At 42.1% G+C, this 22,014-nt stretch overlaps 3 long non-coding RNA genes across 4 annotated transcripts in view; 2 read left to right on the top strand and 1 right to left on the bottom strand.

The window, feature by feature from the left end:
* LOC308476927 overlaps nucleotides 1–22,014 on the top strand; it is an 808,687-nt gene that overhangs the window by 24,992 nt on the left and 761,681 nt on the right. The window lies entirely within an intron of this gene.
* Nucleotides 1–22,014, bottom strand: part of LOC308476975 — a 67,293-nt gene that overhangs the window by 25,028 nt on the left and 20,251 nt on the right. The window contains exons 2-4 of one of the 2 annotated variants that reach the window (XR_013986302.1): nucleotides 16,254–16,315; nucleotides 14,537–14,653; nucleotides 13,019–13,352 (exon numbers count right to left, since the gene is read on the bottom strand). This is a non-coding gene — a long non-coding RNA (uncharacterized lncRNA). Of the gene's footprint in view, nucleotides 1–13,018; nucleotides 13,353–14,536; nucleotides 14,654–16,253; nucleotides 16,316–22,014 lie in introns of those variants that run through there. The other variant, XR_013986301.1, reaches the window with a different exon arrangement.
* Nucleotides 2,864–5,041, top strand: LOC308476970. The gene is made up of 4 exons (XR_013986296.1): nucleotides 2,864–2,877; nucleotides 3,276–3,419; nucleotides 4,267–4,348; nucleotides 4,476–5,041. It is a non-coding gene; the product is annotated as an uncharacterized lncRNA (long non-coding RNA).

Below are 22,014 nucleotides of genomic sequence, written 5' to 3'. Positions count from 1 at the left end.
ATTAGCATCCTATATGCTTTTAAATGTATTTGTGGGAGAGGGGGTTATTGGTTTGGTTTATTTTTGTTCTTGTTTTTATTATGTATTTTGTGTTTTTGTCTTGTATTTTTATGCTGTGAACCACCCTGATATCTTCAGATGAAGGGCAGAATACAAATTTAATAAATAATTAAAAATTAAAAATCTAACTGATCCCACTGGTTTTTAAACACACCAAAAATGTGTCATTAACATACATAAAATATAACCGTTTATATGTAGCTTATTTGTCTGATTATCACATCTGTGAGAATTTTCTGAGGCGTAAGAACATTCCTATAATAAAGTGGACCTTGACTGGATCTTGTTGAGGAAATATTCACCTGTAGACTTTGAACCCAAGTGCCACATGAATTGAACACTTCAATGGACCTCTTGTGTTTCTTGCAAAATTGCCCAGTGAGACTGTGGTGACTTTAAGAAAGACTTGGGGATTTTGGAGCCTGAACTCAATAAGCCTAACTCTAGCATGTGACTGTGATTACACTATACCTATACAAGAGTAGGGAAGAACTTTAAATATTAAGGGTCATAGCATCAAACTTAGTCGGAGTGATTTGGGCACCAGTGGGGAGGATACGTCAGTCACCAACAGAAAAAGGTTTGTATTAATCCTATGTAATATAATTTGAATGCTAGTGTTGTTTGTACGAAGGAGAATAAAAAGAGGTTTGTATTAACTTTAATTAATTTAATCTGAACACTTTGACTACATGTTTATATAGTCTACCTGATTGGGTCACCAATAAGGCTAGGGGTTTATCAGTGAGGGAAACCGGTAATTGATGGGAGCTGTTATGTATAAATATATTTGCAGATGTATAACCGAAGAAGCAAATAATGGAAGAAAGATAAATATTGGGAATCCTTGTTATCTATCCGAGAAGCAAGTTTTGTAAAATAGTAAGCTCCTGTGAAAGTTTCCTCAATGGAGAACATGTTTTAGAAAATGAAAAGCTCCTGTAAAAATAACAAGATAAAATTTTGTTGGAGCAAATCTCATTGTAGTAATTTATAAGCTATGGCCTGCACAGGTTGTTTTCTCCTTCTCCCTCCCTCTCTCTCTTTTTGCAAATCAAGCAGCACAATCACCATAATTCACAATTCCAGGAGCAGAACAGGCAAAACAGTTACATTAAGCACATTGTTGCTGTGATGTTTTGTAACTGCATCACTCGCACAGATGGCACTTCCCTCTCTCTTTTTGGTATCGGCAATGGCAAGCCATTCCAGTTCTGAGACTGCTCTCCTGTTGTCCCAGACAAGCTGGCCTCAGCCCAGGGTTTGTTTGATCAACTCTCTTCTAGGAAAAGACATCTTTGGGGATGCTGACAGCATTGTGGGTTGTTCGGCTTCTTCCTGTATACTGTCTTATTGTACATTTTAATTAAGGATGTTTTAATGATACTGTGGGTTTTAATTATGGATTGATGTTATAGTTGTAAACTGCTTAGAAGCCATTTTGGTATATAAGTTATATAAAACAAATTTTCCTGGAAATTCCACTTTCTGTTTATTTTCTCATGTGCCAGTCTAATCCTTCAAGAGCAGAGAAAGGTGAAAGAGCAATACTTTCCCCACTTCCTATTTCACCTTTATATTCTTTGGAAATCTCACATCAGCAGCTTGAGTGGGGAGCTAAACCTTGAAAAGTATATAGAGTTGAAATAAGAAGTAGGAAAGAGTGTCAATCTTCTGTACTTCTTCTTTAACCTCCATCTGCTCTTCACAGGGGGCCAGTGCCGGATTTACATAAAAGCTAAACAAGCTATAGCTTAGGTGCCCCCCCCCCAAAAAAAAATTAAAGGAAAAAAACACTGGATGTACATTTCCAAAATATAAGATAAAAAACAAATAAAATAAAACCTACATACAGCAACAGTGTTTTGTGTGGTGTAGGCTTCTATTTTGTTATGTGCAAATGGCTTTAGATACTTATGAGGTCCATAAATTACCATATAGCATATATTCAGCACAAAAAACACCGACAATTTGTTGTTGACAAAGGACAGCTGGACATATAAAGGGTCCCATTACCTTCAGTAGTTTAAAGGTAAAGGTAAAGGGACCCCTGACCATTAGGTCCAGTCATGGACGACTCTGGGGTTGTGGCTCTCATCTCGCTTTATTGGCCGAGGGAGCCGGCATACAGCTTCCGGGTCATGTGGCCAGCATGACTTCAGTAGTTTAGGGCCTCATCAAACCTAAATCCGGCCCTGCAGGGGGCAGCCACTCTCATCCACCTCATGGCAAAGGGAATGAAGGGTGTGTTTGGTGGGCCCTTGGGCTTCATGAATGCCAGAGGAAGTCCTCAAGGGTGCCACACTGGTGATCCCAGCACTAGGGTAGTTGAGTAATTTCAGTACCAAAACCAAGTTGGTGGCCAGAATGAAATGGATCCAATGACCTCCAACATCTCTGGAGGGCAAATCAGGACATGCACACTGCACCATGTCCCCCACCCAGGTTGCGCCATGGCAACCTGAGGCCTCCTTAGAGCATCCTGGGAGTGTGTGCAAGCGCCAACAGTGGGCCTCACTCTCCCGTGAGCTGATGGAGTTGTAGTAGAGAAGAAAGGTGTCATATTGGTGGGGAAGGGCAGGAGCTCTCATGCCTCCTCAATCCTGCTGCCACCGCAGGAGCTGATTCTGCAGCTGATTCTGCAGCCCCCCATCTGCAGGCTGTGCTAAATCAGTGTTTCCCAGGACAAAAGCAGAGCCTGTGGTGCCTTCAAAGGAATTGTGAACTTCGCACTTGGAAGTTATGGGATCCAGGTGATTGGTTGCATCTAGGCAAACTGGAAGTTGGACTTTTAGCATACTCTAGCAACATATTTAGGTATGAAATACTCAGTATCTCTATTTGGTGGCCTTTTATTACTGTGGAGGAGTCATTTTAGATTTTGGTGGTATGTCTTAAGGGAGGACAGGCCTGTCAAGCAAGGATTGTGAGAAAAAGAATTATTGTCCATATAAGGTAGTAAAAGTGATAAGAAAGAGGCAGTTTTGTTCTTCCAAATCCTGGCATGACTGCAACATGCATAAGCAGGCCATTAGTTCCATGTGACCTGGCTACAAATATTTCCAGATCTTTGCCTAGGCAACAGACTCTGGCCTTGGTTGTGACTCCCTAAGGTGTTCCAAGTTTCTCTGTGTGCCTGCTCTCCCTCCCCATCTCTCTCCCCATATCCACTTCTTTGCCCTGCTGTTTTCATGCTTGTCCTAACTCCCTTCCAGGTGGAATTTTCAGTTTTGATTCTGGTTTGCTCTCAAGTCAGTCCATCAAACATTCCCCCTGTGAAACTGCTCCAATGTCGTATGCAATCCTAATCCTTCTGGGCTTCCTACTTCAGCTTCCCACATGCTCTGCTACCAGTAAAGGTAAAAGTAAAGGAACCCTGGACAGTTAAATCCAGTCAAAGGTGACTATGGGGTTGCAGTGCTTATCTTGCTTTCAGGCCAAGGGAGCCAGCGTTTGTCCACAGACAGCTTTCCGGGTTGTGTGGCCAGCATGACTCAACCACTTCTGGTGCAACTGAACACCGTGATGGAAACCAGAGCGCATGGAAACACTGTACCCGCTGCAGCGGTACCTATTTATCTACTCACACTGGTATGCTTTCGAATTGCTAGGTTGGCAGGAGCTGGGACAGAGCAACGGGATTTGAACCATCAACCTTCTGATCAGCAAGCCCAAGAGGCTCAGTGGTTTAGACCACAGCGCCACCCATGACCCTTTAAAAATCTCACACCCAACATGGGGCTGGAACCCACAACCCTGAGATTAAGAGTCTCATGCTCTACCGACTGAGCTAGCCGGTGTTAAAACTATTTTCCACCCCCTGGTATGTTGAGTTTCACCTGCTGTCTTAGTTTGAGGCAGGCCTTCCCCCTTGACTTTGCCTTCTTCTCTTGAATACTTGTTCCTCAATTAGGTCAATTAACCCACTCCACACCCATCCTCTCAGAGTGCTCCAACTTTCATATTGCAAATGCACTAAGCACATTAATTACTTATCTTTAATCTTCCTCCTTCTTAGCTAATAATCTTATATAAAGCTTGGCTCATCAGTCCCTTTGCTATCATTTGCTAAGCTGAAAAGATCCCAAATGTTCCATTGTGAAGTGTGTGTATAGATTTCAGTATACTGATAGCTGTACAGCAACCATAATTCCAGCACACTGACACTGGACTAACACAATTTTACTTGTACTTGACACTTGACAGGGGAATGGGAGTCGGCGTGGCATACAGATGAAAAATAGACCTTGATCAGAGACAGATGTGTTGAAATGGAAAGGGAGAAAAGGTCTGTTTATTTGTCTTTACAAACATTGCTTGCGGGACCGCTCTTCTTCCGCTCTGTGTATGCAGGTCTCATTAGGAGAATTTTGCAGCAGGGAAGGAAGGTAATTGCATACATTTCAGTTTTCCAGGAACAGACTCTCAGCTCTAATGGAATCATGGTTTCGATGCACTTTCCTCAGCTTTCTGACTCGATGAGAAAAAGCATTGACTAGACTGGAGTGTTTGGCATCACCGGCACATCACTCATGAGCCACAGAACTGCTCTTTGTACCCAAATCATATTGCTTGCCCTTCTTGGAATCTGCCATTTCTTTCTTCTTTAGAGGAGACAGTCTGTACTTCCACACTGCTACTGTTATTACAGGTTTGCAGTGTCAGTCTGAATGATATTTGTGGGTACCTTCCAGCTATGCCGTGAGGCTTCCCTGGAAACCTGGTGTGGAGGCAAGATCTGTTAGAGTCTATTAATGATGTGTGCTCTTATATCCAATGCTGACATTATACAGCATTGGGCCTAGCATAGAGCAAAACAGCCTTCTGTGTTTCCAGCTTCCAGAATCAGCCAAAACTTAATGAACAGAAAGCTCCCCTTGGCCTATTGTTCCACATCCTAGATGGGAAAAGGCCCACCAATTTGTCTCAACAGAGCTCATTCTCTAATAACTGGTATCTATAAATTTTACATAATACACAACTGTTTATTGTACATCATATTATATACCATACGACTATTAATTACGTATTATCAACCTATTTATTTGATTTAAGAATGTTATATCTATCTCATGCATTATTGTAAACACTCATGAATATCCACTAATCACTACCCTCCATACTCTTACATTCATAACAACAATAATAATAGTTAATATTATTTATTTAGACCCCGCCCATCTCGCTGGGTTTCCATTGATGAGCCATAATACAATGCTTTCCACCAGAGAACTACAAGTGAAAAACTTGAAACTCAAAGGGTGTCCCATATCGACCTAGAGGAGAGCGTCCTATAATCAACACCCCCCCGTTCCACCCAGCCCCCACTAGCACCACATCAGCCTATATACTGCCATCGACAGTCTACCCCATAAGGGCACAATAGTAGACACAATAGCCCCACTGCTAATACGTCAGGTCAAGGTGTAGCAAATGTGAGGGAAGAGATTGGCTACATTTTTAATTATAAAAAACACGAAAAGCACTATGAAACCCTGCATGAAGGCATATTTAGTAGTAAAATAGATAAAGAGTATCTCTTTTAACAATGCTCTGGGATGCACGCACACCACCCCTCACCCTCCTCAACAACCAAATTCAACCTTTATAAACTAAAAGTAGTAAAACAGAGGAGGTAAGTTGTAACATGGTAAGCGTACCAAAAGGTGTGCTTGGACTAACAAAAAGTAGCTTATTTAAAGCACCCAGCTTACAACTAGAGGATGTCGCACAACCACGACTTTTTTGAGCCCCAAAATAAGGCGACTAAACCCCTACAAAACCACCTAACTATACATTAAACCAAACCATTTACCTAGGTTAGTAAACTAAATGAGATTAAACACCACCACCCAGCCTTATAAGTGCCGCAAGGGAGCAATGAAAGAATAATGAAAAACTTTAAGCAACACATAGCAAAGATAAGCCGCTGTACTTCCTGCATCATGGTCTAGCAAAACACTATCAGACAAAGAGAACCTTTAGCCTGACCTCCCGAAATCAAGCGAGCTATTTTTAGGCAGCACTAAATCAGAGTGCACCCGTCCCTGTAGCAAAAGGGTGGGAAGGCCTATAAAGAGGGGTAAAAAACCAATTGAGTTTGGTGATAGCTGGCTACTCAACAAAAGAATTTAAGTTCAACTTTAGGTGTAACATGAACCCACCACTAAAATTCCATTTCTAAACCTAAAGAGAATTAATGGTGGTAAAAGGTAAAGGGACCCTTGACCATTAGGTCCAGTCATGACCGACTCTGGGGTTGCGGTGCTCATCTCGCTTTATTGGCCGAGGGAGCCGGCATACAGCTTCCGGGTCATGTGGCCAGCATGACTAAGCTGCTTCTGGCAAACCAGAGCAGCGCACGGAAACGCCGTTTACCTTCCCACTGGAGCGGTACCTATTTATCTACTTGCATTTAGTGCTTTCGAACTGCTAGGTTGGCAGGAGCAGGGACCGAGTGACAGGAGCTCACCCCGTTGCGGGGATTCGAACCGCCGACCTTCTGATCGGCAAGTCCTAGGCTCTGTGGTTTAACCCACAGCCCCATTGAACCAGAATACAGCCCGAACTGAGACCCTTTTACCCCTTTCCCCTACCATAGGCTTCTAAGCAGCCACCAAAATAAACCACATCATAGCTGAACCAAAGCAAATCCCAACAATCCAACCACCCTCCCAACCCATACCTTGAGTTATTCTATAATAATATAGAAGCACCAATGCTGAAACTAGTAATAAGAAACAACTCCATTCACACTCCTTTAAATCAGAATAGGAAAAAATGCATTGACAGTCATTTATTATCTTCCCAAGGCATCACAGTAGCTGCTCATATACAGTGAAGTAAATTTGTGGTGTAAAATCATCCTATAGAATAAGACATGGCTGTTTTTATTACATACACACCTGCTGTAAAATCACTGCCACTATAGCCTCAAGAATTGACATCTTTGGTTTGATTAGGATCCTAGATGGCTGGCTCATGGCAGACTATGCTAAATGGAGACAATCTTTGCACTCTGATCTTTTTCAGAGCATCCCTATGTCCACCTATTCAGAAGCAAGCCCCACTGAATTCAGTGGGACTTAACAGATAAATGAAATGACTTAACAGATAAATTAAATTGAATTGCACTCTTAAAATAGTTTAAATGTACATCAGCATACATAAAGGAAAAAGCAACCTTTTGGAGCTGGTTGCTCATGTAAGTAATGTGAGTTTTTGCTGCCTAATGAAATGAATGACTTGTAAAGCAAGCCTGCCAGTTGCCTTTATAATTCTGGAAATAATAAATAAAGGATCTACCCATGGCAGTTTAAACTTGATGTGAGTAATGAACTCAAACTTTAAGGTCAGCGGCTGAGGGATGTGGGGTAGGGATTTAGCATCACTTGTTTCTATTTTAAAGGTTATTTCAAGTTCCGCCCCCCCCTCCCTAAGGGAAAGAAACGCAGAGAAGCTGGTCCTGTCTGGAACATCAGGAGTGAGACATTTGTACATACGGACTGTCAGTATAATTGTCAAGCTAAATGAAGCTGTCCCTGGACTCTGACAGTCTTGTTAGACTGGGCTCCAGAAAAGCACCATGAGCAGACAGCCTGGTGAAATAAATATGAACAGGGAATGGATACTGGGTGAGTGTTGTTTCTAAATAGGCTTTGGCTATAAATAATATGTGCAGAATGGCTTACCCCTTTCTCAGATGGGCGGCAATTGTGGCCCCTCGTGTTTGACCACCATTCCCTGAGCATACAGGTTTGGGCCGGCCATTTAGGAATTCCCCTGGCCAGCCAGGTTGCAGGGTGGGACTGCCCTCCAAAAAGTCAAATTAAACTGGTCAGAGCCCCTCCTAATGGGCAGTACCTCACTGGCTGATCGGGTATTGATTGCTCCCATGCCCAGTCAGGCAGGGACACATAAAAGCCAAGAGCAGAAGCAGAAAGATAGAACAGCGTGGGACAAGGACCAGCGAGGGACATGTAGCAGGTAGTGGACGGGCAGTGTCTAAGCACCTGGAGAAAAAAAAACAGCATCTCGGGACCGCAAGTAAGAATGGTTTCTTATTTCCCCCATTCATGCAGTATGTACATACTGTTTTGGGTAGCTTTGCGGCAAGGCTTTTTAATGCTAATACGCTGATCGGAACTTTGCTTGCTGAGTGTTGTTTTAAAATAGGCTTTGGCTGTAAAGAATATTCACAGAAGAGAAATATGATGCAAGGAGAATTGTCTGGGCAGTTGCATCCCGTCACAGAAAAATTGCTTGCAAAAATGCGTAAACTAGACAAAAACTGGTAGAAAAATATGTATGTTAGGGGAAATTGCATACAACGTTTCTCGTGAATTAAAAAAATGAAATTGGAGAAGCTGAACTTACGATTGCAAAAATAAACTGGAATTGAGAGATTCACCCATACCTACCCCTCACCAACCCAAAATGTCACCTGGACCTGATTTCCCTCTCAGTGCTGCTTATTTTACTTTGTTGGTTGCTGAAATCTAGGCACTAGCCACACAAAGGAGAGAGGTACTGATTGGTACACTTCGGAAAGTCCTACAGTTTGCAAAAGTGCAAGAAAAAAACAACAAAAGCCCTTTGAGGGGGGGACCCTCTCCCCCATACAACCTAATGAGGAATGATCATGCTTAGTGGCCATGGAATTGCTGATCTGCAGTCAGAGTGGGGGGTGGTAACCGAAAAAATTGATAGTGAGAAGTGGGGGGATGGAATGGAGCATCTAGAATTCTGAATGAAAACATTCCACATTGCAGCAGTGTGGCCCACAAGTTCCGTGTCGAAGTACTCTTGCGGCCCACTTGATATGAAAAATTGGACTGCCCTGATCCAGACTAACCGCAAACTATAACCAAGGTTTGTTTGGCTCAGTGTGACATGCAAACCGAGTCACTGTGTCACACATCAGTTCTAGATATTTTTTTTAGGGGGTCAGTAATGTCTTAACACTTGTCCAACACTTTGTCCATCATTTTGCTATTCCCAGGAAGGTTTTCTGTCTCTGCCTCAGTTCCAGAGGCAAAGACAGAAAAAATGTTGGAGAGATTGCTTTTGCATAATTGACTAAAATAATGTAATTATAAAGTTTTGTTGAGCCTGCCTGTGTTTTTCTAATGATAGCCCGAATCTACGGTGTCAACTGTAAAGCCGTTCATTCAGTGGACATGCTGTGTAACAGCCTAGGTACAGCATTACCTCTGAAAATAATTAGTGTCTGATCTGCAAGACTTACCTTTCTTAACATACTGCATGGTTTTCTTGTCCTTGTCTTGAAAAGTATGTTATTTCTTTAGCAGTTCCTAGTGACCTACTAGCTAATAATTTCACATTGCTTTGTTGATGTCAACCTTTTCATAATTGCCAACCAGGGCAGGGGCCATACGCTCCCACTTATAGATGAGATATGCTATGTTTTTACAGCTGGTCTTCCTCTCTCTTTTTTATGACAAATTTTATACTCTGGTTGAATGGTAAATTGTAGAGCCTTGGCAATTTACACTAGCAGAGTGATACATGACATGTTTTCAAATCAAAGTTGTTTGCATGCTGTTTCAGAAGAATAAATGCAGCTACATGTCAGCAGTTTTAAATTCTGAATGTGGAAATGGGTTGGTGAAGCAAATAGCAGGAGAGGCAGCTCACGCTTCTCTTATACTTGGCTAAGCCTGCAAGAGTCTAAAGCTATGTAATAATTTTGCCATGACTAGCACTCATGAGGCACACCAGCGTTGCAGGCAAAGTGACCACTAGTCACACCACTAAGGACAGCTCCTATCAAACAATGTGAGCCAATGAAGACTGGATGTGAACTGAAGCCTTGTGAGCTTCTGCTTCCAGTCCACCCCAAGCCCCTTTGAAGGATGATGACCCTTAAAGGACCAGCATCCCGGGTTGCAGGCAACTCTCAATGTGACTTCCTGCTTGGCATGCTTCCTGTGCCATTGGATGGTGATTCTTGGGCTCAAGGGAAGATGCTTGTGAGGGTCGTGGCTCCAGTTTTGCTGTTCTGCAGGTTGCTGCCCATCAGCTGTAGGTGCTGTGGCCTCAAACTCAAATGTCAGGAGCCCAGTAGAAAAGCCTCAAACTCCTTTAACTATGGAGCCAGAGACCCAGCAGGCTGCCGTTCAGTGTTGGGAGCAAGTCCCATTGAACTCAGTACTTCCATGGAAGCATGCATAGGCTGGGGGGGGGGGGTAGGTCCACAACCACATAGTTCTTCAAGCATTTACTAGTTCTACCTGTAAATCTCTTGTAGCCATGGGGCCCTTCCCCACCTTTTGAACAAAATTTGTTTGGTGACAACATCCGTGAGCAAAAAAGTTATTTATTTAAAATAGATACTGCTTTATTCATGCCTGCCCGTGTCTGTATTGCCCATTCCTGTTCCTTACAGTCTCACTTTATGCCAGTCCTCCTGCTGAATAAAATGCCACAATTTGTTTTTAGAATGTTAAAAAATCATTCACAATGCACAATTTTTTCTGGATATTGTAAACTCTCTAAATCTACTCCAGTAGTTTATAAACAAACCAGGATTCTGCAAATATTGCTTTTAGTAGTGAACAAATAGCTTGGCAGCGATGTTTTTCTTGAACAATCTCTGTATTTTACAGATATATATTGCTTCTGGGGGAATGCTTCTTTGGGGCTTACGGTGCAACAATACCTTAGCATCTAACCAGGCCTGAACCTAGCTTTTTTCAGGATGGAAACTAAGATACTCATATACTTCATTCTACTCAGAAGTCAGTCCTACTGAGTTCAGTAAGACTCCCAGGGAAGGGTATATAGCAGGGGTCAGCAAACGTTTCAGTAAGGGGCTGATCCACTGTCCCTCACACCTTATGGGGGGCTGGACGCACCCTCTCCTGAAAGCACCCCCTGAAAGCACCCCCTGTTCCAAGCGAGAGCTGGAAATAAACAGGCATGTGACACACAACAGCCTGTTCCCTTTTAAGGTGGAACGAAACTATATCCTAACACCCCCCTCCCGAAAAGACCCCCACCGCCGCCTCATCTTCGGCAGCGTCATTGTCGTCCTCTGCCTTGGCCAGGGGTCTGTGGGGCACAGAGCCCATGCCGCTGACCTGGGCGGCGAAGGCAGCCTCCCCGCCGCTGCTTCCTCCCGCTTGGCTCATGGCCATATGTGGCCGCCTCAGTGGGAAGGAAGGGGCATCGCCCAGAGGCATCTGCGGCTTCGGATTGGCTGCAGGAGCTTCCTGCGGCCAACCCAAAGCCGCACCAGCATCGCGGAAGTCAGTCCCCGCGCAGTGAGGCCTCCGCGCCGCTCCAGTTTAGCACAGGGACTGACCGAGTGGGTGGCAGGGTTTGCAAGGTTCGTGGGCCAGATTAAAGAGCCTGTTGGGCCGCATCCGCCCCCCTGGACCTTAGTTTGGTGTATAGTATTGCATCCATAATTATGGTTGCCATCTTCTATATAGTTGTCTGGGAACAAGTCCCATTGCAGTTACTTCTTAGCAGACCTGTGTAGGATTGTACTGCAAATGAGCAATGTTTTGACAAAATGGAACAGTTTTGTTAGATCAGATTATCCACTGCCTGTCATATTGTTAGTTCTGCACTGAATTTCTTACCATTTTAGTTGTAAAGGAGTCTAGTCAACTTCGCAGCCTGAAATCTACCCAAAACATGTTACTGAAGAGTGTAAGAGATTCACAGTTCATTTGAAATGCATGCTTTTGATTTATGCTTCTTTTGTTGTTTCATCTGACCTCAGGAATCTTACATTTTATTGAAATACTATTTTCAGTTTAACATATTTGGTAATAATAGACTAGAGGTCGGCTACCTTGTATTTCTGTGTTAGTGACACCCTGAATCTAATTAACTGTTCATTTGAAATGTATTTGCATTTTCAGATCATACGCTTTGAAAAGACAGAATATTATTCTCCCACATCTGTAGTAAGATCTTAGCCTTAACAACTTTTGCTTCATAGGAAATAGCCTTAAGATAAATTGCAGCAATTTCCCTCAAGGTCATCAATTGAGTAGCATGGCTGTTAGCAGAAGTTTTCTGGGGATTGATGAGTATGTAGGAGGAGTTGGTACCTCAGTCCACATCTCATTGTGAATATCCAAAAAAATTTAAGGCACTGTTTTTTTGTAAGCAAAAGTCTACAGACAAATGAATAGGTAGCTCAACCTTGCAGAATTTTAACCCATCAGGCAAAATGCAGCCTCTGAATATGTGAGCTATGTATCCATCAGACGCATCAGAGGCTCAATAAAACTCTGATCCCCTTTGCCAGCACAAAGACATTTTCTTGTACTCATTTCTAAAGATGTACAGCAGCAATAGATGTTTAGCCCTCTAGATGTTGCTGAACTCCAACATCCTTCAGCCCAATCAGTATCGTCAATAGTCTGGGTTAATGGGAGAGAGGTTCCTGACCTCACTTTTCAGTTTTCAGGAATTTTCCATTTTCCTGATCCTCTGGTCATGGTTTGGTTTGCTCTCAGTTTTGCCAGAATTTTCAGTTTTTGTGACCTGCAGGTCAAGGTTTTCTTTCTTTCTTTCTTTCTTTCTTTCTTTCTTTCTTTCTTTCTTTTGGAATTTCCCTTTTTCTCACCCCACCATTTTGTTCATTTTTCACATATTTTGGAATTTTCCGTTTTCCTGACCCGTTTTCCATGGTTCTGTTTGCTTCTCAGATGTTCTTTGAATTTTCAATCTTCCCAATCCACTGATAATAATTTTGTGCCTTTCCCCCATTTTGTGGAATTTTGGGTATTCCTGACCCTCCGGTCACAGTTGTTTCCTGTTTTCACCTTTTTCTGAATTGTCCGTTTCCCTGAAACACCAGTCCCAGTTTTGTTTGCTTTTTACATTTCTCAGAATTTTTGGTTTTTCTGAACTGCCAGTCACACTTTCCTGCATTTTTCACATTTGCGTCAGTGAACTGAGCTAGGTATACCTGTAGACATCATTCCAGTTCAGTATCTAAAGTGTGTATGTAATCTATAACTTTTCTTCAGAAATTAAAGGGAAGAAGTGTGCCAATTGAATTCTTATAGAACTGAAAATATGCATAGCTTTTATTAAGAACTATCCTACCTTTCCATAGTTGTTCAGGTAGAGTTGGAACAGGGGCTCATTTAGTTCAGTATTGTCTACACTGTTTGGTAGTAGCTGTGTAGGGTTTCGGACAGGGAGCATTCTGACCCCGACCTGGAGAGTTGGGGACCTTCTCCATGCCAGGCAGTAGCTCTTCTCCCTCAAAGTATGCTTAAAAATGTGCATACAGAACTGATAAACTAAAAAAAAAATCCCTTCAAAAACTTAAGCTGATAAATAGAACAAGTTTTCCCATCCCATCTATCCAACTCCTTTTGCAAGCTAGGGTTGCCGTTCGTTCAGACTTTCTCAGACATAGCTGGTATTCAGTGTCCAGGCAGAGATTGCTCAAATGTCTGGGAAACTCTGAACATATGGCAGTCCATGTCAGAATTGTAGATTTTCATTAACAATAATAATAATATTTTTTATTTATACCCCGCCCTCCCCAGCCAAGGCCGGGCTCAGGGCGGCTAACAAGCAATAATAAAAACAAGTTGAATGAATACAACTTAAAAACAAGATTAAAATACAACATTAAAATATTGAAAGATTAAAATATTAAAATGCAGCCTCATCAGAGGAGGAGAAAGGAAAAAGAGAAAAGAAAGAGGGGGAGGGAATCAAATTGGCTCCAAGCCAAAGGCCAGGCGGAACAACTCTGTCTTACAGGCCCTGCGGAAATTAAATTAAATTAAAAATAGCTCACGTTGTTGTTGTTTTTCAAAAAGCTCACCAACTTTCCCCCCAAAAAGTCAACAACTTTTGTGTCCGGATTTTCACTTTTTGAAATATGGCAGCCGTATGTAAGCAAAAGGGCTCTAGTGCATAAATATCTAAAGACCGGACAGGACAAGCATAGACCTACCTCCTGGGTTAGGTTGTTTTATAGAAATATTCTTTGCATCTCATAATGTACCTTGATTATTCTTTTTTAAAGGGATTTCTGAAGCAGGTCCCTTTGAAGGTGGAGCAAACAGGCTCTTTTGGGGAGAAACTATTCGGGAGAGTCATTTTAATGATCAATGCAACAACCATCCAGGTTGTGACAGGCTCAAAGTGCATTGCATCTGCCTTTAAAAATGCAATTCACATCAGCAATCCTGATTTTGTGCATTCATTGCCTAGTTAAATGACTAGAAAAGCTAAATGACAGCTGCTCACGCTACTGAGTTTGTTACTTTCTTTGAGATTCATGATCCCATAGGTACAGCATCAGGCCTGCCATTCTCTACAACACATGTTTTTCTCTGTGTACTTAGGAGTATGATTAAAAGTCTATTTGTAAATACATGCAAAGCAGGCTTTCATTAGTATTTGGGGGATTTTTAGAACATCTTGACACATATTCTGTTATTCGCTTTGTGTAATTGTCAGTACATACCTGTCAACATATGGAAATCCAGGCAAACTAAATTGCAGCTTTTCACCTGGATTGAAAAATCCCTCAGCCCCAGCGTTTCATAACTCCCTCTGCTATCGGGAAACATGCTCTGGAATCCTAAAAAAGACAAACACAATTGGGTGTGGTATTCAATATTTGCATTTCTTCTAACTGTATCCTTCAGCATGTGGTCACGCTTTATCTTTTGATTTAATCATTTAATTTTTCTAATTTTCTAAGTTGAAAGCCTGTGACTGACTGCTGCTGAGCATAAGGTGCACTTTAGTTTTCCGTAGGGGATAATTTATTCATTCTGGTATCGCACTCTTGTTTTCATTTGCGCAGTCATCTGAAAGTTTTACTGAAGCCTTTCAGAAATCTTATAAAGTAGATTCAACTCATTGATTTTAGTGGGTTTACATCTGAGTAGAATATTGGTCTACTCAGAAGCACATAGGGTGGGGGAAGTCAGAGTCGATCATCCTTCCACTTCTGGGATAGGGATTTTCAGGGTCTGTTGCAGGTGGGGCCCAAAGGAGATGCTATTAAAGGAAAGGTCAGGACTGTCCTATTTTTCTTGGCAAGAGAGTGGGATCCTTGTCCCACTGTGAAGAAGGGAAGAGATGGTGTACACTCGATGGATTGCTTAGAGCCAGGTCCATGGTGAGAGAATGACCTGGGAATGAGCTACTGAGAGTAGCCTCTTTCAGGTGGGCAGACTAGATAATGTGTTTATATTGTTGTAAAGCTCTGTAACACACACAAACACACAGTGCTTTTTTCTGGGGGGACGCATATCCCTAAACATTTTGTGAATCTAAGTTTGGCCTCATTGAGGGGCAGTATTTCAATAGGAGTAGGAAAATGAGAGTACCCCTAAACATATTTTTTTTAGAAAAAAAGCGCTGTAGACACACACACACGCATGATACAGCAATATATAAATGCTTTTATAAATAAATAATTTCTGTCCTTGTGTTCACAATCTGGATTTATTTCTTTTTAAAAGCACTCTGGCTTTGTGGTGTTTGATTCTAGATTTTTGGCAGTGTGAGTGTCGGTGCAGGCTTTTTCAGCAGAGAGGAGGAATTGAAGAGATTGGGGAGAAGACTTTGGATGCCACAATCTGAAGTGTGATAGGGAGAGGGAGGTATGTCTGTGAGGGGTGAGATATCTGATGTCCTCCCTTCTGGTTTCATTTCCAACCAGGAGTAACCTGGTTACTATAGCAGTATCTCTCTGCCTTGTATTTTTGCTGCTTAATGCTGGACTGCTTAATTATAAGTTTATTCCATTGCAAGATTTAATGACCAGCTAGAAGATGGAGTTTATCATAATTTTATTCCTCTGTTTTGCCCTTTGTCTGAGGAGCAGATGGCTCATGTGTTACAAATAAGTTGGGGAAAGCAGAATCTGCTTGAATAGCAACATGAAAGAGAAATTATTTGTAGTACTTTACTTTGCAGATCCTGAATAATAAAATCTACCGATCTGGGCACTGCCATCCAGATATTTTGTCAACAGTAGAAAGTGATAAATTCATCAAATGAATTATTCACTATAAATTTATTTTACACAGCTCTGTTAAATATATAGCTTCCCACCCCTCCACTTTTATTAACTTCTTTACAGCTGCCGTGTTCAAAATGCCAGCGACTGGCAGACAATAAATATTAATGGTCCATAAATTAAGGCATTACTCTTCCTGACATCCCACCATTTTTTCAGGGTCCAGTAGAAAAGACACAGGAGGCTGCTTATCAAACAAGAAAGATCAACCTGGAAATAAAGAGAGAGGAGGCATTTTAAAACAGTTGATGTATCAAGATTTAAGAATAAGTGTGGAATAGCACGTTCATGTACCATATTTCCACAAATGTTAAAAATGAAAGCATTTGCTATTTTAATGTATGACTTCATTTAGAGGATGTACATTTATCAGTCAGAACTAAAATAAAAACCAGTCAGATACATTAAACAATAAAGTGCATCAACACTAACTCAGCCCTTGCAGTTTGAGTTAAGAGGTGATCTTTGAATGTCATATTACGTTGGCATCATCATGATGGCACTAGAATCCGTGGGGCACGTTGGACAAATTCACAGCAATGAAGCCCAAGTGCATTGTGTGTAGCAGTAAAATTGAAGGCGAGAATGCATGTAATGAGTGTCTTAATGCAAACCAGGCCCCTTTTGAAGGACAGAACCCTGAGGCTTCCCTTACTTTGGTTGTCCGCACAGACTTAGTGCTTACCTGCCCCACGCCTGCCTTCCTTTGGGAAGAAGATGCGTGTCTGACTGATCACTTTCCTTCCTTGGTTATATCTGTTGCTGTTCATCTTGCCTAGAGCAGCAGATGGGATAGTTGCCAATATGTGCACTTGACAAGCAACTAACTTTCATCCGTCAGCTAATTAGGAAAATATTGTATTTGTTTAAAAACCAATGAAAAATAAGGAAAGCTTTTCTTTAAAAAGTGACACACACACACACACACACACACTGCCTCAAAACAATTGAATATCACATTTTGAACTTGGGTTTAAATTTCAATCCTGCATTTCAGAATTAAAGGCCAAATTTTATCAGAAAAATCCAAATTGTGAAATCTGAAACATTGTCCTTTTGTGTAATCCTAGCTGCTTCCTGCCATAGTGGACAGCAATGTAAACAAGGTCTCATTTCCTGTACTCTTCACTTCTGCCTCCTCATTCTACGAACACCACCCCAGTCAGGTGGACAGGTGAAAGGCAGCAGCAATTTCCACTCCATCTTGTGTTTGTCGCACGGTTTCCATTCTTCCACATTTCAGTTTCTGTTAACACCTATGTTATTTGTCTTGCTATCCATGGAACTAATGTAATTAATTATGTGGTTAATTTCAGTGCATGCCAATGTCAAAACCAATTCAGAAAACAGTGTAATTATTTATATAACAGTTGCAGACTGAAAAACAATGATAGCGATACCTCTCATATTCTCTTGCATAATTTCCATTCCTGACCTCAGACAAACATGCAAATTGAAGCAATTTACACTCTCATTTCCATTTCCAATAGAATTCTCTGACAATCCACAGAGACATAATAAGGCTTTCTTTCTTTTGCATTTCCAAATCCATCGCTCTATGCACGGGCTGTCTAAACGAGATCTTGCAAAGGTTTAAGCTAGTTGGTCCAATACCATTTCTATGAGGAGAAAAATTAAAATATTTTATGTATTTGTTGAAAACAGGTGTGTTCCTTCTTAATGAAAGCATTTTTGTCATGTGAAGAGGCCAAGGAAGAGAGTACAAATTTCTCTGTGTGTCCACAATGGGAAGCATTCTGCACTGGCTAGAGCTATAGTTTTGAGTTATGAGAAGAGATGAACATTAATAAACTGGGAGGAGGTCAAGGCACCCAGTGTACAAGGTATATTTCTATTCTGCCAGCATTTGTCACCAGATGCTAGCCCTCAAATAAATCTTGCTTTGAGAAATGGTTGTTAAGGCTTGCTTAGATCCGACAGCTGTAAATGTCCCTTGTGAACTATGAAAAAGCAATCTCAATCCAGCTGCTAGTGTTTAGGGCAACACAAAATGAAAAGTGCTGTAAATGACACCATCCCCCCCCCCAATAGGTTTGACAAACAGTAGGGTTGAGCTGGCAAATGATAGGGGCTTTTTGTTATTGAGTTGCCAGTAGCAAATGCTGGTTTTTTTTATTGGTGTAGGTTAAACGTAAGATTAGCAGCAGTGACATGGAATTATGTACACAGATCAGTAATTATCCACATCTCCCCAGAATACTAAACTCCCTTTCTTAGGGTGCCTGCAGACTGTCGGTGTTTAGTTAGAGGGATTCAAGCACAAACTGGGAAATTTAGGCTCTCACCATTAAGGTGGATTTAAAGTGCCCTGAAATTGCAGCACAATAAATCAACTTTACAAAACAAATGGACTTTTTGCGTTTAGGAAAGTGATGGGGAAATGCATTGAGAAGTGTGGAACGAACAAGATTAATGTGATGATGTATAAATACCCTGCAAGCAAATGAGGATGAATACATGATGAATACTCACTGTCATAGAGCCTCCACACAAACAAATCGGAACAAATGATTCATAAAGAAAAGCTTTAATCTAACTTCTGTGTAAGGAAATCAGGATGTGTGCACAATAAATAGGTCATCTGGAGAAGCCCTTAGTAGCCAATGAATGCAGATGGAGATGTAACTCTCCTCCTCCTCCTCCATCCAAATTCATCAAGTGCTATAGACTGTTTAACAGCAGGAATTCAAAATATAAATCTGAAGGTGCTCTAAGATGTCATGCTTTTCCTGCAGTGTTACAATATTGTGGTTTTGTCGTCGCTGCAGTGCATAGTATAGTATTTCACCCTGAAAATATGGCTTCTGCAAGTGATTTTCAAATTCCCTCCTTATATTTGTAGGCTGGAACCCTGAACCCATTTACAGTGGAACCTTGGGTTATGTACTGTCCTCCTTACGAACTTTTCGGGTAATGAGCTAACCTGGAAGTAGATGCTCCTTGTTGCAAAGTTTGCCCCAGGATGCAAGCAGAAGTCACGTGGCACGGCGGCAGTGGGAGGCCCCATTAGCGAAAGCACGCCTCATGTTAAGAATGGTTTCAGGTTAAGAACGGACCTTCGGAACAAATTACGGTAAGTTCGTAACCGGAGGTACCACTGTACCTGGGAGGAAGCCCCATTGTACTCAATAGAACAGGAGGATGTATAGGGTTGCACCACTTCCCCATTGGACTAGCTGGCCAGAGGTGGCATGCCAGCAGTAGCATTTGCCCATAAGGTAGGCTTGCCATATGTCTGGAATTTCCTGGACATACCATCTCGGCAGTGCCGTTTTTGCCACTTTTCCATAAAAAAAAGCTCAACAACTCTTTTCTGTCCAGATTTTCACTGTTTGAAATACGGCAACCCTACCATAAGGCTGATTGCAGCATGTCAACAATTAGACACAGAGATAAGGGTCCAGCCTCCCCTCTCTCCACACTATGGTCCCTGTGGAAATCTCTGCCCCACCACTATATCTACGATTGCATCTTTGAAAAAGAATCCTGTGATGTGGCTGCAAGTCCCACAATCAATGCAACATGCAGTTAGTTACATAAGCACCTGTATAGGAAGGAATTGACTAGAACAGATAGGTGCTGGCACATATTCCTACATTGCAGGGGGCTGGACTAGATGACCCTCACGGTCCCTTCGAACTCTACAGTTCGAACTCTCTGCTGATAATGCCTCTTTGAAGGATTTGATGTGGGTGTTCCTTATGCTGCATTTTCCTTATGGTCAGAAATTATTTTTCATATTACCTTTGTTTTGGAAAACTCTCGATATTTGCAGATGCTCACACATTTTTAAATTGTATTCCTGCAATGGAGGGATTAAGAGATGGACAACAAAGGTGGATCCTATTAAGCCCTTATGGTTGCAAAAAATACTTCAAAGGCTGGAAGGATAAAAATCACATCATCCACCACTTGGTAGTCTGAAGTTTTCACTGCCTTTTCTATGTTTGAACATGTACCAGTTTTGTTTGGATATCTGTTTGGACATATGGACTGCTTATATACGGTAAATACATAGGTTTAAGTCAGAATTTATAGATTATTTTTATGTTTAAGATGAGCTGGTGGTGTTTTGTTGTTGTTGTTGTTAGATGTTACATGTACTTAAGCATGCAAGAGCATCTCTTTGAAGAGACAGGGCTTCTTGTGAACATTTTCCAGACAGAACTCTGTTTTGATTTTGGATGCTTTCAATAGAAAAGTTTTTCTTAAAAGCCAAAAAATGCTATTGTTGCATCAGTCTGTGGGAATCATCTTCTCAGCTAGAAGCCTGATAATTTGGGACAGTGCAATGGCAACTTATTAATGGCAACAGTCCAATGTTCCCTTTTACTTAGCCAAACTATTCTCCCAGCTAGAACCGTTGCAAGTGTGGTAAAGCAAGATAGAGTGTCAGGGACTGGCAGTGCTCTGGCAGAGGCAAGGGGACTGGATACTGACCCAGGAGAGGGGAGCAGTGATTTATGGGGTTTTGTGCTACCCATGAGACAGGAGGGGGGGGGGGAGAGGAAGGGTTGGAGCAGTCAGAGACAAAGGTGGGAGCACAAGACAGGTTAGAAGTGGGGGAAGAGACTGTTCAGGTGAGTGGTGGGCTGACTGAAACCTTGCCATCCCCTGTCCCACTGTCTCCTAGATTTGGGAGGGGCTTGAAGGGGGAAGAGCAGCAACATTTTCCAAGCAGGAGAAGTCTCAGGTTGCATGTGTGCTCTCTGACAGATGAGGGTACGTAAGCCTGAGAGGGGGGCATTGTGCCACTGTTGCTTCAGCTGTTCCATGGGGCATGAACCTGGAAAAGTTAAGGCCAGCTAAGAGAACTCTCTCCTTCATGGATCACTAAGATCATGGCCACTGGGCCCATCACCTCCTGGCAAATAGAAGGAGAAGAAATGGAGGCAGTGAGAGATTTTACTTTCTTGGGCTCCATGATCACTGCAGATGGTGACAGCAGTCACGAAATTAAAAGACGCCTGCTTCTTGGGAGAAAAGCAATGACAAACCTAGACAGCATCTTAAAAAGCAGAGACATCACCTTGCCGACAAAGGTCTGTATAGTTAAAGCTATGGTTTTCCCAGTAGTGATGTATGGAAGTGAGAGCTCGACTCAGAAGGCTGATCGCCGAAGAATTGATGCTTTTGAATTATGGTGCTGGAGGAGACTCTTGAGAGTCCCATGGACTGCAAGAAGATCAAACCTCTCCATTCTTAAGGAAATCAGCCCTGAGTGCTCATTGGAAGGACAGATCGTGAAGCTGAGGCTCCAATACTTTGGCCACCTCATGAGAAGAGAAGACTCCCTGGAAAAGACCCTGATGTTGGGAAAGATGGAGGGCACAAGGAGGAGGGGATGACAGAGGACGAGATGGTTGGACAGTGTTCTCGAAGCTACGAACATGAGTTTGACCAAACTGCGGGAGGCAGTGGAAGACAGGAGTGCCTGGCGTGCTCTGGTCCATGGGGTCACGAAGAGTTGGACACGACTAAACGACTAAACAACAACAAAGAGACCTCTAGGAGTGTGTGTGTGCTTTGGTTGCAGCTTAGGAGCAGCTGTAAGTGTGTGCATTTGTCAATAAAGAATTAACTATCCAAAATTTGCCTTCCTTGGCTGGGTGGAAGCAGGAGATGGGTTTGGAAGCAGGGATTCAATTGTGTTTGATTTCACATGGTTTGTTATTTTCACACATTTTGCTCTTACCGATCTCAATTGATACAAGCTGCTTCTGGATGTCAAATGCTATTTCCCAGCTTTTGCTTGAAAAGGGATATTGCAGAACAGCAGGCTTTAAGCAAATTAGCCGTCCACTGTTCCTTTCACACTCTGGCTTTCTGAATTAGAGTAAAGAAAAAGGAAGAGCTAGTCCAAGCCAATTTTCTAATTTCCCAACTAT

Source organism: Podarcis pityusensis (assembly GCF_964106645.2).
Source record: "Podarcis pityusensis genome assembly, chromosome: 5".
NCBI classification, from domain to species: Eukaryota; Metazoa; Chordata; class Lepidosauria; order Squamata; family Lacertidae; genus Podarcis; species Podarcis pityusensis.
Note: the sequence above shows the minus strand (reverse complement) of the source record. Positions and strands in the feature narration are given on the sequence as shown.